Below are 23,613 nucleotides of genomic sequence, written 5' to 3' on the forward strand. Positions count from 1 at the left end.
TCCAGTTGGAGATGGTGCGCTTGGATACGGGGACGTCCCAACTTGTTCGGATCAAAGGAGAATGAAAAGTTGAGGCGCAGTTCTGTGAGGTTTGGTGCGGTCTAGGTAGAAAGCCAAGGCACGCTTACAGTCCAGAGTATGAAGGCCAGATTCTCCAGGGTGAGAATGTGGCTTCGGGAAGAACACTGGAAGAACGATGGATTGGTTGAGATGAAATTCTGAGACAACTTTAGGAAGGAATTTCGGGTGAGTGCGGAGAACAACCTTGTCATGATGGAATATTGTAAACGGTGGGTCCGCAACCAAGGCTTGGAGCTCACTGACTCTTCGGGCAGAAGTGAGGCCAATGAGAAACACCACTTTCCAAGTGAGATACTTCAGGTGAGCCTTGTGAAGGGGTTCAAATGGAGGTTTTATAAGTTTTGAAAGAACAACATTGAGGTTTCCAAACCACAGGGGATGGTTTGAGGGGATATTGACATGGAACAGTCCTTTCATAAATCGGGAAACCACAGGATGAGCAGATAGAGGTTTCCCTTGCAGAGGCTGATGGAAAGTGCAATTGCACTGAGGTGGACTCGAACCGAAGATGACTTGAGGCCAGAATGAGACAGGTGCAAAAGGTAGTCCAGAACCGAAGACAAAAGAGGAGTGTTGAGGCTCCTGGTGCTGAGACACACACCAGACAGAGAATCTAGTCCATTTTTTGGTGATAGCATTGTCTAGTGGCAGGCTTCCGTGAAGCTCCAGGATGTCCCTCACAGGTTGGGAAAACTGTAGTGGGGTTACGTTGAGAGGAACCAAGCTGTCAGGTGCAGAGATTGCAGGTTGGGGTGAAGCAGAGATGGAAAAACTGGTAGAGGGTACGGCTCCCTGCTGCTGAGTTGAAGTAGAAGGGAGTACCACGGTTGTCCTGGGCCACCGAGTGGTGCAATCAGGATTCATGGGTGGCATGGTCTGACTTCAGCTTGACCAGAGTCTTTTGAATGAGTGGAAATGGAGGAAAAGCATTATATCTGCCTTCATGATTATTATTATTATATCTGCTTTCATGTTCCTATGTTTCTTTTGTGAAATGGTGTGGTGGCCGTGTTACTCCACTTTCCAATGTAATATCAAGAAATAAACATAGAAACATAGAAATAGACGGCAGATAAGGGCCCACGGCCCATCTAGTCTGCCCACCTTAATGTCCCTCCCCTACCTTTGCCCTGTGAATAGATCCCATGTGCCGATCCCATTTGGCCTTAAAATCAGGCACGCTGCTGGCCTCAATCACCTGTAGAGGAAGACCTATTCCAGCGATCAACCACTCTTTCAGTGAAAAAGAATTTCCTGGTGTCACCTCGTAGTTTCCCGCCCCTGATTTTCAACGGATGCCCTCTTGTTGTCGTGGGACCCTTGAAAAAGAAGATATCTTCCTCCGCTTCGATGCGGCCCGTAAGATACTTGAACGTCTCGATCATGTCTCCCCTCTCTCTGCGCTCCTCGAGCGAGTATAGCTGTAATTTGTCAAGCCGTTTTTCGTATGGTAGATCCTTGAGTCCCGAGACCATCCGGGTGGCCATTCTTTGCACCGACTCCAGTCTCAGCACATCCTTGCGATAATGCGGCCTCCAGAATTGCACACAGTATTCCAGGTGGGGCCTCACCATGGATCCATACAATGGCATAATGACTTCCGCCTTACGACTGACGAAACCCCTTCGTCATATAGAAAGCATATAGAAAGCGATTCATCCAGTCCAGCAGGAATGTATCTGCCTCGAAGCGCTGAGGGGTGTAGATCCTGGAGCAGAAGAGAGGCAGTTTGAAGTTGTGGGGGGCTGCAAAGAGATCTATCTGAGGCGTTCCCCACAAGGAGAAGATGTGATGGAGGGGAGTGGAGTTGAGAGTCCACTCGTGAGGTTGCAGGAGGCAGCTCAAGCTGTCCACTAGGGCATTGTCTGCTCCCTGGATTTAGACCGCTCTGAGGAAGGTGTTGTGAATCGCCCAGTTCCACACCTTCAGAGCTTCCTGGCAGAGGGAGGCGGATCCCATGCCTTCCTGCTTGTTCACATAGTACATGGCGACCTGGTTGTCTGTGTGGATGAGGATGACCTGGTCCCGGAGGAGGTGTTGGAAGGTCTGGAGAGCATTGAGGATCACCCTGAGCTCCAGGAGGTTGATGTGGCACTGACGGTCTGCGCTGGTCCAATGACCCTGGGTGCGGAGGCCGTCCAGATGAGCCCCCCAAGCATAAGTCGATGAGTCGGTCGTTAGGACTTTCTGATGGTGGGGGGTTTGGAATAACAAACCTCTGGATAGATTGGAGGATAGCATCCACCAGCGAAGAGACTGTAGTAGAGCAGGAGTGACCTAAATGTGCTGAGTCAGAGGGTCGGACATGTGGGACCACTGTGATGCCAAGGTCCACTGGGGAGTCCTGAGGTGAAGTCTGGCAAACGGAATCACATGTACTGTGGAGGCCATATGGCCTAGAAGGACCATCATCTGTCTCGCCGAGATGGACGGGCGAGAGGACACTGAATGGCAGAGTTGAAGAAGAGCCTCCTTGCGCGGCGGGGGGAGGAATGCTCTGAGCTTTGTTGTATCCAGAATCGCCCCGATGAAGGGGAGGGTCTGGGACGGCTGTAGCTGGGATTTTGGGAAGTTTATCTCGAATCACAGATGTTGCAATAACCAAATTGTCTTCTGGGTCGCAAGGGCGGCTCCCTGCGACGTGGAATCCTTGATGAGCCAGTCGTCCAGGTAAGGAAACACCTGGAGGCCATGGTTCCTGAGTGCAGCAGCCACCACTACCAGGCACTTGGTGAATACTCTGGGGGATGATGTCAGGCCAAACGGGAGCACTCGGTATTGAAGATGAAGATGTCCCACCTTGAATTTGAGGAATTGGCGGGAGGCAGGATGAATTGGGATATGGGTGTAGGCCTCCTTCAGGTCCAGAGAGCATAGCCAATCGTTCTGCTCGAGAAGGGGGTACAGGGATGCCAGGGTCAGCATGCAAAACTTTTCTTTGACCAGGAATTTGTTTAGCACCCTGAGGTCCAGAATAGATCGAAGATCGCCCGTCTTCTTCGGGACAAGGAAGTAACTGGAGTAGAACCCCTTGTTTAGTTGGTCCCGAGGGACCGGTTCAATAGCCCCGAGCTGTAGCATGGCCTGGGCTTCCTGAAGAAGAAAGGCGGTCTGCGCCAAGTTGGAAGGATACTCTCTTGGAGGGTGCTCCGGAGGAGCTTGGTGGAACTGGAGAGAGTATCCTTCCTTGATGATGGAGAGGACCCAGAGGTCGGTGGTAATAGTCGTCCATCGGTGGTAAAAATGATGGAGACGACCTCCGATAGGTGGAAATGTTGAAAAAGGCAGAGCGATGGCGGTTATGCCCTCTTTGAGACAGTCAAAAGGGCTGAGGAGCCTTAGGAGCAGAAGATGGTGGAGGCTTCTGCTGATGTTTCTGCAGTTGCTGCCTCTTCACAGGCTGTCGGATGGGGGAAGCCTGTTTTGGAGGGTAGCGCCTCTGGTAAATCAATGGTTGGCGTGATTGACGTGGAGGAGCAGGCTTAGGCTTCGGACGGAGGATGGACTGGAAGAATTTCTCATGGTCTGAGAGCTTCTTGGTTGCCGCCTCGATGGATTCATCAAAGAGGTCGTTGCCGGCGCAGGGGACATTGGCGAGCCTGTCCTGGAGGTTGGGATTCATGTCTATGGTCCTCAGCCACGCCAGCCGCCTCATTGCCACCGAGCATGCTGTGGCCCCGGGCCGCGAGCTCGAAGGCGTCGTAGGAGGACTGCATAAGTTGCACTCGGAGCTGGGATAACAAGGCCAGCGCCTCTGGTAATCGATATTGCGCCCTAGGGTCCTCATAGGACGTGAACTCTGGAGTACGGATAGGAGGAACTCCAGGTACGTTGTGAAGTGGGAAGTTGTAGTTTAAGACTCTCGAGGCCATCATGGAGTTCTGGTAGACTCTCCTGCCGAATCGGTCCATGGTTTTTCCCTCTCTACCAGTGTGGGACGGAGGCGTAGACCTGGCGAGGGGTGGGGACCGCTTCTGTGAGGACTCCACTAATAGGGATTGGTGGGGAGAGCTGGGAGCTATCAAACCCTTTACATGAACTGTGCGGTACCTGGTGTCCAACTTTTCTGGTACCGCAGGGATGGAATAAGGTGTCTCGAGGCACCGTGCGAAAGTCTGGTCGAGTAGCTTGTGTAATGGAAGCTTGAAAGACTCAGCCAGAGGTTGCAGGAGGCGCATAGTCTCCAGGTATTCCTTCAAAAATTTAGACCCCGTATCAAAGGGTATGTCCATGTCATCGGCCATCTGTCGAAGGAACGAAGAGAAGGACAGTTGGTCGGCCGTTGCATGGCCTTGGGACGGGCTCGATGAAGTCGAGGCTTCCGGATCCCCTGGGGACAGGGATCGAGCTGGTGAGAGAGATCCCATAGTGTCCTCGAGCTCCGGCATCGGTGGAGTAGTAGTTGGTGGTGAATACTCCAGGTATGCGTGCTTCCGATGAGGCGAGGCATTCCTGGACGAATGCCTCGATGAGTGCCTCGATCGGTGATGTGGGCTGTGTTGAGAGGATGGCCTCGATGGACGAGGCGAGAAAGGCTTCGCTGAGGCCCCCAGGTAGTGGAAGGGGCTGGAGGCAGTAGGTCGAAGCATAGGTTGCCGCAAGGGCTCGAACCCCTTCGGGGTGATCGGTTCCAATGGAGGCATTGGTAAAGGCTCTGCTTCCTGCATCGATGGGATCGGCTCCAAAGGAGGCATTTGCAAAGATTCTGCACCTTGCATCGAGTGGATCAGTTCCAACGGAGGCACTCGCAAAGAATCTACTCCTTGCATCGAGTAAATCGGTTCCAGTGGAGGCATGGGCAAAGACTCTGCTCCTTGTGATGCATGCATAGTTTCCAGACCGGACACTCGCAGAGATTCTGCTCCCTGTTGAGAGTGTGTTCCCCACTGAGGCACTGGAGGGGGCTCAACCACACAGGAGGCCTCCACGTGCCCAGGCTGGATTTGGGACAGAAGCTGGGACCCCATCGTGGTAAAGAGCTCGATGAATTGCTTCTGTAGCATGGTCTGGAACGAGGCCGGCAAGGATGGATCCACATCTGAAATGGGACCACCTGCGCGGGCCTCGCGCTCCCGTGTAGTAGTGTGTGAGTGCTTGGGCTTCGAGGCTTTGGGCACTTTCAACACCACTGGGGGAATGGGCTGCTGGGCTAACTGACCTGAGGAAGTTGAGGAAGGCATCGCAGCAGGCGTCGGAGTCTTAGCCAGAACAAACGAGGCGGCTTTGATGAGACTCGGCGCCGCAGAGGTGGTAGGCTGTGGGGACGCGGATGATGTCGCAGGTGAAGGTCCCTTCGTGGCACACGGATCCGATGAGGATTCCATGAACAGCGATTCCCACAAAATGCAACGGTGCTTGAAAGCACGTGCGGTGAGTGTGTTGCAAGGCCGGCACGATTTCGGAAGATGTTCAGGCCCGAGACACCGAATATAGCGTCGATGAGGGTCCGTGAGTGAAATCGAGCGCTGGCACTTGGCACACTTTTTAAAACCGGTAATAGGCCGAAAAAGCTCCCCCGCTAGTTCGAAGCCACGGGGCTGCGGCCACATGACCTGCCCGGTCGAACTAATCGAAGAATTTTTTTTTTTAAACAATAAACACAACAAAAATCAGCGATTAAGATCGAATAAAATCAAAACCGCGGACTTAGAAGGCACAAGTGAAGAAAATTTCGCGCAGAGAGTCGAAGACGGACTTCTCGGCTCTGCGGAAAAGTAAGAACTGAGGAGACGTGCCCTGGTCTGGGCAGGAAGGCACTCGCACATGTGCGGTGCGGGCAACTCGAAACTTCGAGTTTTTCTTCAAAGAAGCGTCCGCATCGGGGCTCTGTTGGATCACGTAACCCATTAGTGAGAATACCTACCTGCTTGTCCTGGGATAACAACATCCCGAATATCCTGATGCATAGGAAAAGAGCGGGACACAGGACGGATCCCCCGAAGCAGAGGGTCCCCCACATGCGAAGTCTCCGGTGGTGCATCCTCAAAATGTAACACCGACAAAATCTGTTGGATCAGGTCAGGAAGCTCATCCCTCTGAAAAATGCGCACCACAGACGCCTCCTCCCTGGAAGGCGGAAAACCCGACAGCCCGCCGTCAGCGGACGTATCCTCAAAAGGGTCCAGGTCCTCATCGAGGCCGACATGCTCCTCAGACCAAAAATCCTCATCCCAAGTCACCCGCAGGCGCTTGGTTGAGGGAGGAGGAGGGACGACCCACAGGGGACGCGGCAGAAAATCTACTCCCCAAAACCCCCTGGGCGCATACGGGACTCCCAGTAGCCTGAAAATAGGCTCTGCATAAAGAAAAAATTAAATCAGGGGTAAACCCCCCCAGGGTCCCAAGGGACTCCCTGCCACAAATAGGGGGAAGGTCACCTGAGGTTGGAGACAAAATGGAGGTGCCAGATTGAGAAAATGGCGAAGTTCCCGCCAAAAAAGTTCCCTCCATGGCCTGTAGCGGCTGGGAAACCTGAACAGACCCAGCCGCTAAAACATCGGCATCAGCTGTCAAAAAGTCAGCTGAGTGGGAATCCTTTGCAACCCGACCATCGGCGGTTCAGGGAATCCCTCCGTGGGTGGATGGGGGAAGACCGGGCTTCCCCACTGCTCCCAGCAGACTCGCGAGGCACCATCGGCGGGGAGCTCTGGGCACCTGCAGCCGCTGCCGACGGAGCTCCTCCACCGCACCGGCCTGAACACCGCTTGCACAGGCTGGCTTCAAATGCCTCACATCTGGAGTACTTTTTCCCCTGAGAAGTGCTCATTGCTCCATATGCGACCTAGCTAAAATTAAAGTGCCGGTTAGATGAAAAATACAGTTTTCTTAAAGGGAAACAACCCTCCAGACCAGCACTAACTCAAGATTTTTTTTTTTTTTAACAGAACTGACTCCACAGACTCTCAAAGCAATAAGCCTTGCTTGATTTAGGGGGCAAGGCTTACTGCTGAGGCTCCTCTAAAAAAATGTGGGGAGGTGGAGGAAGTGGGGGGAGGGACCCCGCTCAAGACCCGCCAGGTTTGACACCCCCGAGGTAGGATGGACCACCCAAACAGGGTCCGCCCAAGCTCCGTCCAGCCAAAAACAGGGACAAGAAACCCCTAAACAAATTCCAACAGCCCTACCAAGGGAGATGGGTACAGATCACTCAACACGTGCTGGAGACTGATGAGAATAGAACATAAGAAGTTGCCTCCGCTGGGACAGACCAGAGGTCCATCGCGCCCAGCGGTCCGCTCCCGCGGCAGCCCATCAGGTCTATGACCTGTGAAGTGGTTCCTGACCATTTCTATAACCTACCTCTGCTTCTATCTGTACCCCTCAATCCCCTTATCCTTTAGGAACCTATCTAAACCTTCCTTGAACCCCTGTACTGTGCTTTGGCCTATCACAACCTCTGGAAGTGCGTTCCATGTGTCTACCACCCTCTGGGTAAAAAAGAACTTCCTAGTGTTTGTTCTAAACCTGTCCCCTTTCAATTTCTCCGAGTGACCCCTAGTACTTGTGGTTCCCCACAGTCTGAAGAATCTGTCCCTGTCTACTTTCTCTATGCCCTTCAGGATTTTGAAGGTTTCTATCATGTCTCCTCTAAGTCTCCTCTTCTCTAGGGAGAACAGCCCCAGCATTTTCAACCTGTCGGCGTATGAAAAGTTTTCCATACCTTTTATCAGTTTAGTCGCTCTTCTCTGGACCCCCTCAAGTACTGCCATGTCCTTCTTGAGGTATGGCGACCAATACTGGACACAGTACTACAGGTGTGGACGCACCATTGCACGATACAGCGGCATGATGACTTCCTTCGTCCTGGTTGTGATACCCTTTTTAATGATACTCAACATTCTGTTCGCTTTCTTTGAGGCTATCGCACATTGTGCCGATGCTTTCAATGTTGTGTCCACCATCACCCCCAGGTCACATTCAAGGTTGCTCACCCCTAGCAATGATCCCCCCATTTTGTAGCTGAACATTGGGTTCTTTTTCCCTACATGCATGACCTTGCATTTCTCTATGTTAAAACTCATTTGCCTCTTTTTTGCCCACTCTTCCAGTCTCGTTAGGTCCCTTTGTAGGTCTTCACAGTCTTCCGTGGTTCTAACCCTGCCGCAGAGTTTGGTGTCATCAGCAAATTTAATAACCTCACATTTCGTCCCCGTCTCCAGGTCGTTAATAAATATATTGAACAGGAGCAGTCCCAGCACCGATCCCTGTGGAACTCCGCTCGTGACCCATTGCCAGTCTGAGTAATGGCCCTTTACTCCAACCCTCTGTTTCCTGCCTGCCAGCCAGTGTTTGATCCATCGGTGGACATCCCCTTGCACCCCGTGGTTCCACAGCTTCTTGAGTAGTCGTTCGTGAGGTACCTTGTCAAAGGCTTTTTGGAAGTCAAGGTAAATGATGTCTATGGATTCCACTTTATCCATCTGGCTGTTTATTCCCTCAAAGAAATACAGTAGGTTCGTGAGGCACGACCTTCCCTTGCAGAAGCTGTGCAGGCTCGCCTTCAGTTGACCATTGTTTTCTATGTGTTCGCAGATTGTGTCCTTAACCAGTGCTTCCATCATCTTTCCTGGGATCGAGGTCAATTCACCGGCCTGTAGTTTCCCGGGTCACCCCTTGATCCCTTCTTAAAGATGGGCGTGATGTTTGCTATTTTCCAGTCCTCTGGGATCTCCCCAGTTTTTAAGGATAGGTTACATATTTGGCAAAGTGTTTCCGCTATTTCGTTTCTCAGTTCTTTTAGTACCCTTGGGTGGATGTCGTCTGGACCAGGTGATTTGTCGCTCTTCAGTCTGTCTACCTGTCGGAGGACATCCTCTCGGCTTACCTCTAGTTGGACCAGCTTCTCATCATGGTCTCCATTTATGAACTTCTCAGATTCTGGGATATTGGATGTGTCCTCTCTCGTGAAGACTGACGAGAAGAACTTGTTTAACCTGTCAGCTCTCTTTTTCCTCCTTTACCACTCCCTTCCTGTCTCCATCGTCCAATGGTCCCACTTCCTCCTTGGCTGGTTGTTTCCCCTTCACATACCTGAAGAATGGTTTAAAGTTTCTTGCTTCCCCTGCCAGTCTCTCCTCATATTCTCTTTTTGCTTTTCTAACCACTCGATGACAGTCTTTTTGTTGCCTTTTGTGCTCCTTCTGGTTGTCCTTTGTTGGGTCCTTTTTCCATTTTCTGAAGGATGTTTTCTTGTCCCTTATCGCCTTTTTCACTGCATTTGTACTATCTCACAGTTTTGTCTTCAGTCTCCACCTGCTGGTCATGATTGGATATATACCCATTCGTAAAGATTAACCTCTACTGGTCTGGAGAGTGCTAAAGAAACAATGTTTAAACTATAGAGAGACAAATCAGCGGGTAAAATAATCCCCAAATATCTCAATTGTGTAGGCGCCCATTCCAACGGAAAAGGACCCTGTCAGTTTTGTTAGTGGCCCCCACAATATGTGGTGGTAGGGGTTAAGTGAAAGGCGTACTGACAAACGCTGGTCCCAGATTCAGTTCCCTCACTGAAGTTTCACCAGGAAGTAGAATCAAATAATAGGCACAGCCAGAGGTGATTGCATAAAGAATATATTATAGAAATAGGCTTACAGAAAAGCAATATTTATAATCATTACAATTAAGCATTACAATTAAATAGAGAGCAAAGCAGTTTCCCTGCCTTACATAGTCTAGAAACAAAGAGAGACATAGAAGCTTGCAGTTCTAGGAAGAGCCAGAGAGAGAGAAAAGGGGGATGGTCTAAGCTTCGTGTTCCATAGATAAAGGGAAGGATAGACAGAGAGAGGGAGAGCCAAGAGAGAACCAGAGTGCCAAGCCAAGAGCCAAGAGATAGCTAGATAGAAAGAGATAGATGTGTGTTGCAGAGAGGAGGCTTTTATACCTTGGAATCTTATTCTGAATATAGAAAATATTGTATGTCCCAGTATCTTTCTGTTTAGAACTTGCAAACTGTTTGAGACAATGGTCAATTTAATTGACAAAGGAGGGTGTGATACCTGCAAGCATGGAAGATGGGATTAGTCTCTGTGCTTGATCTGTGCACCTGGACCCATTGTCCTAAGCACCCTCTTAATCAGACATTAACACCTTTTAGCTAGTCATGATTCAATCAGGGATACTTGAAACAGTTTCCCTGCCCTCAGGGTCTATCTGCATTCCCATGCCAGAGTCAGATTGATATAATTTCCCATAGGCCTTCGCTGACATAAGTAATGCCAACTAAAAATGCTGAATGGTAGCGATAGCTAGGCTGACATCTCCGTACACTTGTCTCGAGTATCAGTCTGCAGCAGGAGCACAGATTTTTGTTTGTTTAGTTAACCCGGAAGAAAGATGGAATCGCCAACGCTCCTGCCAAAGAGCGCTGTGGTTCCGCAAGAGTAAGTAACAAATCGTCCACGTAGCCAAGGACCCTCAACTGAGATTCCCCTTCTGGCAGTCTGACCAGTTCATCATCCCTTTTCAAAGTCCGCAAAAGGGCTTCCAAATATAACAAAAACAATAAGAGGGACAATGGGCACCCCTGGCGCATTACTCTACCAATCTCAAAAGAAGGAGCGCATATCCCATTAACCAAAATCGAAGCTCTAGGGCCATGGTACAGAAGTTGAACAGAGTGCATAAACCAACCCCATGTATTCCGAGGTGGAAACAATGCCAATTAACTTGATCAAAGGCTTTAGCCGCATCAAGTCCCACTAAGATCCCTGGGATATGCGATGATTGTGCCTGTGCCATTGCCAAATCGCTCGCCTAACATTCACAACCGAATGTCTGTTCTGAACAAACCCAACATGCTCAGAGGAAATGATAGTGGGCAACAAAGGAGCCAGACGATCCACCATCAACTGAGCCAGGATTTTCAAATCTACGTTAATAAGAGAAGTTGGACGATAAGAGTCCACTGCATCCTTAAGCTTGTTAGGCTTTGGAATCAAAGTTATCACCGCATCATTGGCATAAACAGGAAAGTGTCTCTTAGCCAAGGCCCCGGCATAATATGCCGCTAACGGTCCACATTCAGAAGCAACATCATCTTATAAAATTCAGGCAAAAATTCATCCGGTCCAGGGGCAGTGCAAGATTTCAAATGTTTAATAGCTCGTTGAAGCTCCTGCCCCTGAATCGGACCAATCAAAATTATACGCTGTGCGCAGGGCTGTGGAATCGGTAGATAAATCCTTCGACTCAGACTCCTCAGTTTCTGGTACCCACGACTCCGACTCCAGGTAACCAAAATTGTTTCCGTCTCCATCTCCACAGACCTGGCAGGGCTGTGGAATCAGTAGATATCTCCTTTGACTCAGACTCCTCAGTTTCTGGTACCCACGACTCCTCCAGGTACCCAAAATGTCTACGACTCCTCGACTCTGACTCGCAGCCCTGGGTGTCCGTGAGTTTAGGGAGGCCTGCATCATCAAGGTAATCGAAAATCTGAGTCCTGATAAGGTGCCGGACCAGCATAGAACTCAGAAAAATGACGATAAAAAGCGTCAGCAATCTCAGCCTGTACATCAAACCCCCTCTTTGACCTGGGAAATGTACCAGTTACCCTGCCAATTCTTGGTGATAGTAGCTAACAGTTTACCTGCCTTGTACCCATAATGGTAAAATTTGAACTTTCTGTAAAACAATGATTTAGTAGTGCGTTCATGGAGCAGCGTATTAAGCGCCAACTGAGCTGCATGTAATTCCTCCTGTAATTTAAGAGAAGGGCACTTTAAATATTGCGCTTTCAATTTAGTGGCCTGAAGTTCCAAATGAATAATACCCGATGAGATCCGCTTCCTATGAGCCAAGACATAGGCAATATGTCCCCTGAGAACCACCTTAGAAGTGTCCCAAAACAAGCCCGGGTCAACCATTAAACAGAAAGAAATCATCCCAACATTCCTGCAAATACTTCTGAAACTCAGAATCGCCCTGCAAATAAGCCAGAAAACACCACCTCATTCCCTGACCAAATATCCCCTCAATAGTCAGGTCCAACCAAATCAGACAGTGGTCCTAAAAACTCCCAAGGGACCAATAGCAGCGGATTCCACGCTAGAAAATAAGGACTCTAAAACCAACAAATAGTCCAACCGAGAGAAGTATCCATAGGAGCAAGATTGGCGAGTATAATTCCGGTCGGTGGGATGAAGAAGCCTCCACAGATCCACTACTCCCAAGGACTTGCACAGAATACTGAACAGCAGAATTAGACTGATTAAGAGCAGGATTTCGTACCTGGTTAAGGTCTCCTGCCACTATCAAAGGAGAAGAAAGATCTTTCAAACCCAAACGAATCAATGTTTTATAAAAAGTTTGAGAACAGACATTGGGCCCATACACGATTAAAAGACGAAAAGTGGTGTCACATACCTTAATCCGGGCCAATAAATATCTACCTTGGTGATCCCATTGCAGAGGGGAAACCATGCTTTGCAACCCTTTTCTAACCAATAAAGTAACTCCTGCTTTCTTATTTGGGGAGGAAGCATAAAATACCTCCCCAACCCATCCTCTTTGCAATTTTGTGTGTTCCTCGTCAGTCAATCTTGTTTCTTCTAAACAAGCCAAGTCAGCTTTATAATGTTTAAGTTGTGAAATAGAGAATGACACGGTGAGCGATCCCCGCGGGAAGCTGCGGTCTGCCCGCAGGCTATAGAGACTTTCCAGCACAATCGCCACAGACACGGGAACAAAACTTTTCACCGCCCGCAAGAACGGTGAAAAGATTTGTCCCTGCAGGCAAATGTGACCCGCAATACTGCGATTTACCGTGATCCTTTGTTTCCTCTGGCAGCCATGCTGTCTTCATTCCAGCTCTCCATCGCTGACTTGTGCGTTGCCGCAATGACTCCGCCCCCTTTTAATGTGCTGGCTCCTGATTAGTCACCTCTTCCTGCTCAAGCAGTGAGGGGACCAATCGTTACTGCCACACATGATTTGAAAACCCCATTTAATGGGTTGTAGTGGCGCAGCAGTAGCGATTGGGATTTTGGAAAGGAGCTGCGAGGACTGGAGTCGCTGCTGCCTGCTTGGACTGGAGTCACCGCGGACTTGGAGCTGAAACTTCGTCGGCGCTAGATTAGAAGAACTCGTTGTAAGAGGTAAGATCCTTCTGCTTGCCTGCCCAGGGTTCAAGGGGGGGGGGTTACCATTGAGCTGCTCTTGCAGCACAGAGCTGGTTCTTTTTTTTTTTTTTAAATCTGCTAGTCAACTAGTGTATCCATTCCCATGGGTTATTGAATACGTGCTGCAAGACTGGAGGAATCCAGCACGTGTTCAGTAACCCATGGGAAAGGATACACAGTGCTTTTGAGTTTCGAATACATGGTGGATCTCTGATCCTTTGCGATCCTGGGAGAAATTGTTGCATCCTTCCCTGCTCCCTGGAAACTGTGGTAAGGTGGGCCGCATCCCCACACTTTCTGCTTGCCTGCCAGGGTTCCCGGGGTGGTTCTTTCTTTGCTCCAGTGTCCGGTTAAGCTGATCACAAGGGAATCCAAGATCAGCTGATTCCCTGGCGATCAGCTCAACCAAACTCAGGAGCAAGGAAAGAACACCCCTCCCAACCCAAATCCAACTCCCCTTTTTGATCTTGTGGCTTGTATCTTTTTTTTTTCTTTTTTTTCTTCCTCTCCTTCCCTCCATTCTCTATGTACGGTACAGCCTACAATTGAGAGATTTCTTTATAATAATTATGAGGATCTCAGATATGGCTAAGGAGGACTAATGGACTGGTTACAGCTAGAGCTGTGCTAATGATAAAGATTGTTGTATGGCTGAGAAACTGTGCTGGTATTTGCTCTCTCTATCATAAGTGGACTAAGTAGTGATTCTTGTGTGTATTTGCTCTATGCTGGTATTTGCTCTCTCTATCATAAGTGGACTAACCCCCTCTTCTATTAAATGGCACTAGCAGTTTCTAGTGCAGAGAGCCGCACTAAATGGCCTGCACTGCTCCTGATGCTCATAGGAACTCTGTGAGCGTCAGGAGCAGCGTGGGCCATTCAGCACGGCTCCCCACACTAGAAACTGCTAGTGAAGTTTAATAGAAGAGGCTCTAATTGATTCTTGTGTATTTGCTGTGCTGGTATCTTTTCTGTCTTGCTGAATTGAATCATTCATAAAAATAAAAAAAAAATCAGACTCCAATTCAGGCTTGCTCTTGGCCTTTTCCTCTGTCGCAGATGGGGAGACTGGCAGGAAGAGAATAAAGGAGAAGACTGAATCCAGAGATTGTGGATGATTTGTTGTTCACCCACGGGTTAAAAAAAAAAGGACAATTAAAAGTACAGGTTGTGTTTTGTTTTTGTATAGTTAAGTAAGTTGTAAAGAATGTTTCCTTTATACGTTAATAAAGATAAGTATATAAAATCATACCTGTTTGAGGCTTTTATGGATGCTGCGGTGACAGTGACGGGGCGGTGAATGGGATGCAAGTGGCGGTGACGGGGTGATGAAAGGGATGGTGGTGACGGTGACGGGGCGGTGAAGGGAACGGCGGTGAGGGGGCAGTGCAGAGAATGATAGGCCGGGGACGGTGCAGTGACGGGACAGATTTTTTCCCCGTGTCATTCTCTATTGTGAAAGAATTTTGGGACATTTTACCGGAGAAGTTATACCGGAAACGTTCCAAGAAATAATCTGAAGTGACTTAGCCCCCAGGGACAGGCATAGAGACTAGCAGAAAAAGAGAAGAACAACAAAGAGGTCCCAGGGGCACCCAGCCACACCCCAGAACAAGCACACACCAGCCAAAGAATCAAGTAGGCACATACAAAGGCAACACTCGCAGCCAACACCAAAAGAAACCATACAATCAAGCAAGCAATAACTATAACCCCAATCAACTGCTGTTCCAGAACCAGCCCCCCTCCCATCCCCAAACACCCACACAGTTCACCCAACATTTCCACAGTGAGAAATGTAGAAGGCACGTAAAGACACCCTCCAGGGACCTGGCCCCCAATCAAAACGCTCACCCATGACAAAGTTGAAGCAATCCCTCAAACACAGTGTAAACCCTAAACAATTATCAGTACAATCTGACCTGCATACAAAATCAAGTATAGCAGTATGTAATGTCAAGTAGGGCCTTCAGCCTTAGTAAGGGTGATATTAATATAATCTGCAGCCTCCTCCGCTACTGTAAATGACTTCCAGACTCCATCCTTCTGAATTTTCAACAAGGCTGGGTAAAGGAACATAAAGCGTACTTTACAATCCACCAATTTGGCACAGAGTGACTAGAAAACCTTCCGCTTTTCAGTCAGGGCCGTCGAATAATCTTGAGTCAGACGAACCGGCACATCCAGATATTTCAAAGTCTCCTTTTTGGAGTGGTAAAGGCGCAAAATCTCCATCTTATGATGGTAATTCAGAAACCTAGCAATCACCACTCGAGGCCTCACCTCTCTGCCCTGCTGCGCTCCCAGCCGATATGTGTGTTCCAGGCATGCGGGGCCTATAGACGAAGACGCTGGGAACTCAGTAGCCAACCAGCCCTCCAACTCGGACAGTAATTGGGAGTCAGAAATTGTTTCAGGTACCCTATTGCTACCTATACTGCTAGCTGGGAAGCTCACTTGGGGAAATCTTTTACAGACTCTGTGTGGAATAGGGGGTTTAAAGGGTTGTTGCGCTCGACAATGTCCACCCCTCTGATAGAGAATGGCTATAAGCTTTTATACCAATGGTATTATACTCCCCTATGTAAAATCTTTTAATCTGGGGATGGAAAGTGTTGGCGCCAATGTGGGCAAGTGGGTTCATTCATGCATATATGGTGGGAATGTCCCAAAATAGTTGCTTTTTGAACCAATGTCCTGATAAATCTTAGGTTGTGTACTTCTCATTTCTACCCTAAAAGAGCGGAGAGCTGTTTGTTAAATTTTCCTGTGCCAAGTATCCCCAGAGACATTTATCACCTGGCGATATATATGTTTACAACCGCCAGGATGATACTAGCTAAAGGATGGAAGACATCGGAGGCTCCTGACCTGGCTTTATTGTATCATAAATTGGACTATGTGTGTTTAATGTCCCAGATGACGGCGCATAGGAGGGGAAGAGTGAAAGACTTTCATAAAGTGTGGGATGTGTATATGCAATGGAGGGAATGTAATGTGTATGGAGGATATAGTTGGGAGGTAGGGGAGGGTTGACGGGGGGGGGGAAGCGGGTAGATAACGTCAACATAATGTTTGTGGGAGTTGGCTTTTTGTTTTGAATATGTGCTGATTATTGTTTGTACTGGCTGTGAAAAATTCTAACTAAATATAATTTAGAAAAAAAAAAAAAAAGAAATTGTTTCAGGTAAACCCATGAAGCGAAGGTTGTTGCAATGCAATCTATTTTCCAAATCGTCAATTTTTTCAGCTTGCGTTCGCAACCTATCCTGAAGCGCTGCAGCTGCATAGTCAAGGGCATTAGCTGCATCTTCAAAGGTGGACACTCGCTGTTCCAGTTCTGTCGTCCTGGAAGCGGTATCAGACAAAAGCTGCTCAAGATGTGGAAACCGAGTTGATAAAGTGGACACCTGCGGACCTGATACCTGCGCCACCGCCTCTCTCAAATCGCTCAGCGCAGTTTCAGAAAACTGGGAAATGGCTGTGCCCGCAGCATCCACCATCTTGGTTTCGGCCACTCGCGATCCTTTTTTGGCCGATTTCATAATCTGGGCATCCTGAAAGCGCGTTATGTATTTGTCCTTAAAGCCAACAATAAAATATATGCAAAAGATCTGTAAAAGAGGTCAAATCAAAGCCAGAAAGTAGCATTAGAGAGAACAGATTCCCAGTGCAGGCAGAGCACACAACTTCATCCGCTCATGGTGTCACGTGACCGTTTTCCAAAGGGGTCCTTTTATTAAGGCGTGCTAACTAATTTAGCAAACACTAAAGGTTAAGGCATCCATTATATTCTATGGGAATGTTAGCATTTATCCCGTACAAATCAGCGCACGTTAATAAAAGGACCCCAAAATTTGCAAGTTTGACAACATTTATTTAAACCAGTGGTTTTCAACGCTGTCCTGGGGACCCCCCAGCCAGTCAGGTTTTCAAGATATCCCTAATGAATATGCATGAGAGAGATCTGCATACCTGTCACTTCCATTATATGCAAATCTCTCTCATGCATATTCATTAGGGATAACTTGAAAACCCGACTGGCTGGGGGGTTCCCAGGACAGGGTTGAGAACCACTGATTTAAACAATATTTTTGCCAATAATTATCCAGTATTTCTGTACAATTCTGTATTTTTATTCAATTCTACTAGAGAAAACAAAGGGCCTTTAAGTTTTTCTCACTTAGTGACTTTCTTCTAGAAGCCCACCTCTGTAAAAGCCCACCTTGGTGAAGTTTGGTTGATTTGTTTTCATAGTACTTCACTTTGCTTTTATATTGTCGAAAAACATATCTGAGAGCCGATATATTTCACGTTTCAAGTTTAATGGTTATCTGATATATCGCCTATCGTAATACTAAGCCATTATACAAAATATTTGGCTAGGGTGTTATTTAAATTTGGATGCATTTGTTTTAAAGTTTTATTTGGCTTAGCACCGGCTTACCTTGTTTCTCATTTTAGGTTTTTCATTTCTAAGAAAAATATTCGTAGATCTGGTTGGTTTTATTTTCCTTCAGCAAATGCATGTCGTTACAAAAAATGTTTGGATAGGACCTTAGCATTCCAAGCAGGATTAATGAATTCATGTTGGAATCTTCTTGTTTCTCCATTTCTTACTTACTATCAATTTCGAAAAGATCTTAAAACCCACTTATTTAACCAATATAATATACATTACTGATTTTCATATTATCAGGTATTTATAATGTACTTTTAATCTTTTTATCTATACTTATTTTAGTTTATATTGTGGTTTTTATTCATTAGTTTTAATGCTTATATTAGTTACTTAGAATTTTATTATGTACGATGTTATTATTTTGTATGCCGAGTACCTATTGTGTAAACCGCTATGAACTGCTGCTTAGGCGGTACATAAAAATAAATTATTATTATTTAAAATCAGAGGGTACACAACTAAAATACATATTATTAGATACAAAGACAGAACGGACTAACATGGCACAAAAGGACTAAGGGTGAACTACAATGCGGTATAGTAAAGGAGAGAAAACAAAAAAGAAAAATAGAACAAAGGGGAGGGGGAAGTTTTATTCAAACGGTTGATTATCCGAACGGAATTGAGAGAGAGGAAAGTAAGAGATAAGATCACTGTTCAAAGGCGTCTCTTATACAAAAAAGCTTTAAGAGCTCCGTTAAATTGATCTAGGCTTGCTTCCTCTCTAATGTAAGGGAGGAGAACTTTCCAAGTGAGGGGAACAATTACGGCGAAACAGGCGACCCGGCGAGTGCCAAATGTATTAAGAGTAGGCACCAAAAGTAGATTTGGGGAAGAAGATCTGAGCGTTCGAAGTGGGGTACGAGGGATACGTAACTTATCAATGAAGGACGGTTCTCTGGACTGAAGTGTTTTAAATGTAAGTAAGGCAACTTTGAAAGTGATTCTATGACGGATAAGGAGTCAATGGGTATTTTTCAATAACGGAGAAGCACGGTCGTATTTCTTAGAATTAGTGATGATTTTAATAGCTGTATTTTGGATTAGTCAGAGTCATTTGATTTTTTTTTAATATATATTACATTACATTAGTGATTTCTATTCCGCCATTATCTTGCAGATTACAAATGAATTCTCAGGACATTAGAAGTGTATAAGAAGTTGTTTGTACATTTTCTTAAGTTGCTAAGGATTACATCTGAATTGTCATGTCATTAGAGGTACATAAGGAGTAGTTGCAGGTGATGCTTGGGACCGTTCTGACTGTGTTAGCTCGGTTTTATGTGTTTTTTGAATAGAAGGGTTTTTATTTCTTTTTTGAAGGTTTTGTAGTCGGTGGTCGAGGTCAATAGATTGTGGAGTTGGAGGTCGAGTGTTGCAGTTCGAGTGGCTAGGAGGTTGTCAAACAGTTTTTTTCTTTTGACGTTTTTGGTTGGAGGGTGTGTGAATGGTGCGTGGGTTCTTCTGTGTCTGGCTGAGGTGGATTGAATTAGTCGATTGTTCCAATAGGCTGGGCTGTCTCGGTTTATTGCTTTAAATAGTAGCCAATAGAATTTGAAGTGTACTCTCGCTTGTATTAGGAGCCAGTGTGAGTTGTAGTATGCCTCTGTGATGTGGTCGAATTTCTTCAGCGAGTAGACCAGTCTTAGGGCTGTGTTTTTATTGTTTGTAGTTGTTTTATCATAATTGCTGGGCAAGGGAGATATAGTATGTTGCAGTAGTCTATTAGACCTAGGATTAGGGATTGTACCAAGAGTTGGAACTGTTTTCTGTCGAAAAATTTTCGAACTTGCCTTAGATTTCTCATGACTGCGAATGATATTTTATTATTTTGTTGATTTGTGGTTGCATTGTACAGCCTCTGTCTATCAGCACTCCCAGAAGTTTTAAAGTGGGTTGAATGGGGTATGTTGTAGAGTTTATGACAAGGTTTGTTACGGTTGGGGTTTTGTTATTTTCAAGTAGTATGAAGTTTGTTTTGTCAGGATTTAGTTTTAGTTTGTGGTTTTTCATCCACGTTGCTACTGATTCAAGTGTTCTATATATTGTGTCTGCCATGGATGGTGCTGGTTGATCGAAAGGAAGAATGGTGATGTCGTCTGCATAGCTGTACAAGGAATTGCAGTAATCGAGTTTTGAAATTACTAGTGAATGAACTAAAATATTGAGAGAGGATGGATCTAAAAAGTTATTTCAAAATTTAAAAAACCTTTTTTCTATCTTTTGTTGTCTGAGCAATTTATTTTTCCATTCGCTTAGGTCCCAGAGTCTTTTCTTTTTTCGTAACTGTCTTCCTAGGATCACCTGCCATTTTACATTTTGTCCTTATGTGTCCTGTCCAGCATGTGTCTCTGTCCTGAGCTTCTCCCCTCTATGTCCCTCTCCTTTCCCCTGCATCCATCATCCCTCTATCAGAATCACCCCTTTTTAAGCAATGTCCCTGAGTCTAGCAGTCCTTCTATGCCCCTGTCTCAATGCTCTCCCCATCAAGCATTCTTCTCCATGCCTGATCTTTTTTGTGCCCAGGATTGCTTCCGTGTCACTGTCTGAAGGCTCAATCCCCATCTAGGACTTCTTTTCTATGTTCCTGTGCTTCTCAATGTGCAGGATCTTCCACCCCTCAGTCAGATTCTCTTCCTTCATCCCTCTCATTCCCCCTATCCCCTCTAAAGCTAGAATCTCTCTCCACCCCCCCAACTCCTCCAGCCAGAATCTCATGCTATCTCCTCCTATCCCCCAGTACCTCTCTCCCCAGCCAGCATCTCTCTCACCCATTCCCCCAGCCAGAATCTCTTCCACTCCTGCTCCTCCCCCTAACATCTCTCACTCTCTCCCCATTGTCCACTAGCTCAGTGACAGGGATTCCAATCAATAGCAGCCTGCTGCCAGCTCTGCTGGCTTTCCGCTACTGTGGTCCTGCCAACGAAGGCTAATTTAGGACCACGAATGACTGGGGGAACACTGTATATGCAAATTTCTTTCATGCATATTCATTATGGATATCCTGAAAACCTGACTGGCAAAGGGGCACTCCAGTACTGAGTTGAGAAACACTGGTCTAGAACAGGGGTAGGCAATTCCGGTCCTCGAGAGCCGGAGCCAGGTCTGGTTTTCAGGATATCCATAATAAATATGCATGAGATAGATTTGCATCTCAAGGAGGCAGTGCATGCAAATCCATGTCAAACATATTCATGGTGGAAATCCCAAAAACCTGATCTGGCTCCGGCTCTCGAGGAACGGAATTGCCTTCGCGGTAAAATAACATTATTCGCCGATGACGCCAAACTAAGTAATGTAGTGGGCAAATGCACAATAGATGATGTTTCAATGCCCGATAACATGATGCACGACCTACTCCTACTGGAGCGCTGGTCTAGGTCCTGGCAACTCAGCTTCAATGCCAAAAAATGCAAAGTTATGCACCTGGGCAGCCAAAATCCATGCAAGACTTACACCCTAAATGGCGAGATCCTAACAAGAACTGAAGCAGAATGTGACCTAGGGGTGATCGTCAGTGAGGACATGAAGGCTGCCAATCAAGTGGAGCAAGCTTCATCCAAAGCAAGACAAGTCATAGGTTGCATACGCAGGGGTTTCGTCAGCCGAAAGCCATTATGCCATTGTATAGATCCATGGTGAGGCCCCATCTGGAATAAGGTGTGCAATTCTGGAGGTCGCATTATCGCAAGGATGTGCTGAGACTGGAGGCGGTTCAGAGAATGGCCACCCGGATGGTCTCAGGACTCAAGGATCTCCCATACGAGGAACGGCTAAACAAATTGCAGCTATACTCACTCGAGCGCAGAGAGAGGGGGGACATGATCAAGACGTTCAAATATCTCTCGGGCCGCATAGAGACGGAGGAAGATATCTTCCTTTTCAAGGGTCCCACGACAAAAAGAGGGCATCCATGGAAAATTAGGGGAGGGAAACTACGAGCTGACACCAGGAAATTCTTTTTCACAGAAAGGGTGGTTGATCGCTGGAATAGTCTTCCACTGCATGTGATCGAGGCCAGCAGCGTGCCTGATTTTAAGGCCAAATGGGATCGTCATATGGGATCTATTCACAGGGCGAAGGTAGGGGAGGGATCTATTCACAGGGCGAAGGTAGGGGAGGGACATTAGGGTGGGCAGACTAGATGGGCCTTGGCCCTTATCTGTCGTCTATTTCTATGTTTCTATGAATTGCCAACCCCCGCTATAGCCCATATCATTCTGTACAATATTTGTTACTCACCCGTGTTTGAATGTCTAACTTCTCTCTCTCCTGACTCCTGGGGGTCCTGGATATTTGGCTCACCGTCCTGTTTAATCCACGATAACAGATCAGAACTTATCCTCACAAAGCCTGTTTCCAGGAATAAACATGAAAACTCAGTTATACTTCCCTTTTACTCAAAGAAAAATCAGCTATGATGGATTGTATTTATTTATTTATTGGGACGAATTAATTGCCTTTATGAAGAGATTCACCCAAGTCAGTGTACAGCAGAAACAGCGTGACATGCCATTAGAGCTTCAAATGGCCCCTTTGTATGTGATTTTTAGATGCCAGTGAAAAACGTGCTTTACAAATGTTTAAAATGTATAAGCAGGTAGAGAGCTTAACTGAGACATGACCAGCTCCTGCCTAATCACCTCTATAAGAGCTATCTACAAAAATATGCGGAAAGCTGTGATTCACTTATATTTATTCTTCAAAGAGAAAAAAACCTTGTAGGACACACAAGATAGTCTTATGGGCCCTCATGGTGTCAGTTTAAGATAGAGATTAGCACAGAGAGATCCTGATCGTACTTGGAAGATTCTGGAGCAAAGGAAGTACAGAAAGATGCCTCGTATTAGTTGAATATTTTAGATGCAGATAAAGCAGTCCTTACCTAGGGAGATCAGAGTCTCATAATTCTCCTTCATCACCTCCCTGTAAAGCTCCTTCTGCCCTTCATCTAAATATTCCCACTCCTCTTGGGAGAAAGAGATAGCGATGTCCTCAAACGCCACCTGCATCTGAAACACAAACCAGAAACACATTCAGCGCCTTCTGTATCACCATCAGGCATTATTGTAGACCTGGTGACCCTGGGCAAGTCACTTAATCCTCCATTGGCCCAGGAACAAACTAAGTCCCTGTATACATGTAACTCCCTTTGAGTGTGGTTGTGTCATTTACCCCTCCCCCAATCTTGCCCCTCCCCCTGCAGCTAAGAGGCGGCTGAGCCCCACTGCCAGGGAAAGAGAGAGAAAGAAAAGTGGGGGTGGGGGATCCTCTACCTGAGCAGAAGCTCCCGCAGCCATTTCCCTCTCGGCTTTGGACATTTGGGGCTCTTCCTCTACATCAGGGACTGGAGGAGAGAGAACAGCAGAAAAGATGGACGACTCAACTTCCTTCCGGCCACATACCGATGACATCACAAAGGGGGCGGAATTTGGTCGGAGTTAAGCGAGATAGTCCTCCTTTCTCCCTTATGTGTGTTAGGGGGCGGACCCTTCCACTCCTCTTCCCGCCCCAGGGACCATTCTGACCAATCAGCACTACAAGGGGCAGAGCCTTCGGCGTGAAGCTCCGCCCTCTCTCTCTCGGCTTCTCCCCAAGTCCTTTCTAATCCTGCAAAGAGGAAACTGAGGGAGGAGATTCCCCCCAACAAACACTGCGGCAGCTGCCAACTTGGGATCCTGCACAGTCGAGACCTTAAGCGGACACATAATACAGAAGAAGGGAATGTGGACTTATATATACTGCCTTCTTGGCTTTTCAAAGTGTGGGCACTGGAGGGTTAAGTGACTTGTCCAAAGTCACAAGCTACTACTACTATTTAGTAATTCTAAAGAGCTGAAAGGTGGACACAGTCCCTGCTCTGAAGAGCTTACAATCTAATTTAGACAGGACATTTCAGGGTTGGGGGAGATTATAGTGGGTATAGGTATCTGACAGCAGTGAGTG

General features: G+C 47.0%; 1 pseudogene; it reads right to left on the reverse strand.

The window, feature by feature from the left end:
* Positions 1-23,096, reverse strand: part of LOC117354495 — a 122,705-nt pseudogene extending 99,609 nt beyond the window's left edge.
* Between the last annotated feature and the right edge of the window lie 517 nt (positions 23,097-23,613).

Source organism: Geotrypetes seraphini, chromosome 2, assembly GCF_902459505.1.
Source record: "Geotrypetes seraphini chromosome 2, aGeoSer1.1, whole genome shotgun sequence".
NCBI classification, from domain to species: domain Eukaryota; kingdom Metazoa; phylum Chordata; class Amphibia; order Gymnophiona; family Dermophiidae; genus Geotrypetes; species Geotrypetes seraphini.